At 45.2% G+C, this 3,993-nt stretch overlaps 2 non-coding genes across 2 annotated transcripts; both read right to left on the minus strand.

Moving 5' to 3' along the window:
- Positions 1-129: 129 nt before the first annotated feature.
- LOC133667751 (5.8S ribosomal RNA) lies at positions 130-284 on the minus strand. Its single transcript, XR_009833354.1, has one exon. It is a non-coding gene; the product is annotated as a 5.8S ribosomal RNA (ribosomal RNA).
- A 1,545-nt stretch (positions 285-1,829) lies between these two features.
- On the minus strand, positions 1,830-3,749 carry LOC133667774 (small subunit ribosomal RNA). The gene has a single exon (XR_009833377.1). It is a non-coding gene; the product is annotated as a small subunit ribosomal RNA (ribosomal RNA).
- Positions 3,750-3,993: the final 244 nt, after the last annotated feature.

The raw sequence follows: 3,993 nt of genomic DNA on the forward strand, positions 1-3,993 counted from the left end.
TTGACACCCGACTCGGAAACGTTCGATTTTAAAGAACGACGGCGGGGATTACAAAAAAAGAGAGAAAAAAAGGATCAAATGTACGAAGAGTAACGATACGCAACGCAAGCAGTATTTGGGTTACGTGAACGACCCTCAGCCAGGCGTGGTACAGGAATTGTATCCGTGGACCGCAATGTGCGTTCGAAATGTCGATGTTCATGTGTCCTGCAGTTCACACGTTGACGCGCAATTAGCTGCGTTCTTCATCGACCCACGAGCCAAGTGATCCACCGTTCAGGGTAATCGTATTTTCTTTTTTATTTTTATATTAAGGAAACGACGAGGATACCCCGATACTGAATCCTTTCTTTTTTTTTTTAAACCGTCGCTCAACCTGGAGAGAACGACTCTTCTTCGAAGCATGGTCGCAGAGCCCATACGCTTAAAAAAATTCGATATTGAAAACTATAATTCGTTCAGGTATATATTGCATTCTCGATAAAATTCGATGGGATACGAATTTCGGTTGGCCTCGAGCAGTCTTACCTCCCAATTTCCGAAGCGAATATCCGCTAACGGTACGGGTGTCCGACTCACGACACGATGGCCTCTCTGTATAACCGAACATAATTCGATATTCCCCTCTGAACGAACAACGTTTCAACTTTTAAATAAGAAGCGATAAAATCGGGCTCACGTCGACGCGATGCATCTTGGTTTCGCCGTTCTTGGTTTCGTCGGTTTAAAGCTTACAACGACGACGACCATCACACCATCCACCCATGGGTAGGAAGCACGATTCGAGAATGATTATAGCGTATAAGAGAAAAGAGGTCGAACTGGTATCCATCGAAGAGAACGTCGCGAAACAAAGTTCGACGGCGGCTCGTCCATCCTTCGATTTCGTTTTACTATCGACGCGCTACTTGTCCTTACCGCTTTTTCGATTATCATTATCTCGACAGCTTCGTTCGATCCCAAAGTCTTGGTGTGCGGTCCTCGTCCATCTCCCGTTTTATAACGGGAGCTCAGGCAACGAAAATAAAAAAAGAGAAAGGAGGTACAGAAATGTGAATTTGGTACTTTTCTTGCACGTATCTATATACATACACATACGCAACGCACGCATATACGTTCATAAAGACGGCGGGTCTATTTAAAAAAGACCTCACGCAAGCGCCTTATTGTGTTGTCAAGCCATTTGTCATTTTATTTTTGTGTTTTCAATATATTTCAGTAGGGACGTAATGTTATTAAAGCGGCGGGTCATTTAAAAATTCGACCTCACGCAAGCGCTTTTTTTCTTTTTATCATTTTGTATATACCATTATGCATATACATACGTGATACGTACACGTACGTGCAAACCGTACCTTTATAAATCTTTATTAAAAATATACATCATCGAGACGGCGGATCGCGTCCGTATATGCATCCGTAAACGCACACACGACGACGACGATCTCACGCAAGCGTCCCTTTGTATCTTTTTGCGTACCATAACGACATTCATCTCGTCGAGACGGCGGGTCCGTTTATTCGATAAATAGACCTTCACGCAAGCGTCTCTTCGAGCTTATTTATCGTTATTCCCTCTCTCTTCGTGTCGAATTTTCGTGTCTGGTAAGAAAAAAATTCGAAAATGATCGAAATCAACGGATACAACGGACGGAAGGGATTTCTTTTTCTTTCCCTCCTCACGTAAGCCATCGTTCCGTGATTTCATTATTCGTTCGATGTACAAAGTACATTTTGGTATTTAGTAATGGAATCGAAATTCCATTTTATCCTTCTCCTTGTTTATCTCTCTTTTTGTTACGCATTCTCTTTTTGTATGTTTCATTCGTTAATGATCCTTCCGCAGGTTCACCTACGGAAACCTTGTTACGACTTTTACTTCCTCTAAATGATCAAGTTTGGTCATCTTCCCGGTAACATCGGCAATGCCGAGACATTGGCCGCGCACCAGTCCGAAGACCTCACTAAATCATTCAATCGGTAGTAGCGACGGGCGGTGTGTACAAAGGGCAGGGACGTAATCAACGCGAGCTTATGACTCGCGCTTACTGGGAATTCCTCGTTCATGGGGAATAATTGCAAGCCCCAATCCCTAGCACGAAGGAGGTTCAGCGGGTTACCCGGGCCTTTCGGCCAGGGAAAACACGCTGATTCCTTCAGTGTAGCGCGCGTGCGGCCCAGAACATCTAAGGGCATCACAGACCTGTTATTGCTCAATCTCGTGCGGCTAGAAGCCGCCTGTTCCTCTAAGAAGATTTGTTTGTACGTTGGTAGTAAAAACCCACCGACCGAAGCCGAGGGCCTTCGAGATACCATAAGTTACGTCTATTTAGCAGGCTAGAGTCTCGTTCGTTATCGGAATTAACCAGACAAATCGCTCCACCAACTAAGAACGGCCATGCACCACCACCCACCGAATCAAGAAAGAGCTATCAATCTGTCAATCCTTCCGGTGTCCGGGCCTGGTGAGGTTTCCCGTGTTGAGTCAAATTAAGCCGCAGGCTCCACTCCTGGTGGTGCCCTTCCGTCAATTCCTTTAAGTTTCAGCTTTGCAACCATACTTCCCCCGGAACCCAAAAGCTTTGGTTTCCCGGAAGCTGCCCGCCGAGTCATCGGAGGAACTTCGGCGGATCGCTGGCTGGCATCGTTTATGGTTAGAACTAGGGCGGTATCTGATCGCCTTCGAACCTCTAACTTTCGTTCTTGATTAATGAAAACATTTTTGGCAAATGCTTTCGCTTCTGTCCGTCTTGCGACGATCCAAGAATTTCACCTCTAACGTCGCAATACGAATGCCCCATCTGTCCCTATTAATCATTACCTCGGGGTTCCGAAAACCAACAAAATAGAACCGAGGTCCTATTCCATTATTCCATGCACACAGTATTCAGGCAAAGGTAGCCTGCTTTAAGCACTCTAATTTTTCAAAGTAAACGTATCGGCCCACCTCGACACTCAGTGAAGAGCACCGCGATGGGATATTAGTTGGACCGCCCACAAGGAGCTAAGCCCACCGATAGGACGTACCACATAATGCCAGTTAAACACCGCGAGCGGTGAACCGACACTGTGACACACAGATTCAACTACGAGCTTTTTAACCGCAACAACTTTAATATACGCTATTGGAGCTGGAATTACCGCGGCTGCTGGCACCAGACTTGCCCTCAATTGGTCCTCGTTAAAGGATTTAAAGTGTACTCATTCCGATTACGGGGCCTCGGATGAGTCCCGTATCGTTATTTTTCGTCACTACCTCCCCGTGCCGGGAGTGGGTAATTTGCGCGCCTGCTGCCTTCCTTGGATGTGGTAGCTGTTTCTCAGGCTCCCTCTCCGGAATCGAACCCTGATTCCCCGTTACCCGTTACAACCATGGTAGGCGCAGAACCTACCATCGACAGTTGATAAGGCAGACATTTGAAAGATGCGTCGCCGGTGCTAGATGACCATGCGATCAGCACAAAGTTATTCAGAGTCACCAAAACAAACGATGGACGAACGGACGAGCCGTCCGCCACCGATTGGTTTTGATCTAATAAAAGCATTCCTCCCATCTCTGAGAGGAATTCTGTTTGCATGTATTAGCTCTAGAATTACCACAGTTATCCAAGTAAATGTGTCCACGATCTAATGAACCATAACTGATTTAATGAGCCATTCGCGGTTTCACCTTAATTCGGCATGTACTGAGACATGCATGGCTTAATCTTTGAGACAAGCATATGACTACTGGCAGGATCAACCAGGGATCTTAGTTTATTATTAATATATTTTGCCAATTTTGACATATATATATTTTCGTCGTCGGTGCCCCCTCACCGATCGACTACAATAGGTCTTTATAAATATTCGAGCACGTATCAAGCATGCTAAACATTTGGTAACCTTTTGAAAAAATTTAATTTCATAAAGCGCGTAATATAAATTCACGCTGAGGCATATCCCAATGTAATATCAGCACTTCCACAATATGCCCCGTTCATTCACAATTTC

Source organism: Apis cerana, unplaced genomic scaffold (assembly GCF_029169275.1).
Source record: "Apis cerana isolate GH-2021 unplaced genomic scaffold, AcerK_1.0 scaffold3_AcerK, whole genome shotgun sequence".
Lineage (NCBI taxonomy): Eukaryota > Metazoa > Arthropoda > Insecta > Hymenoptera > Apidae > Apis > Apis cerana.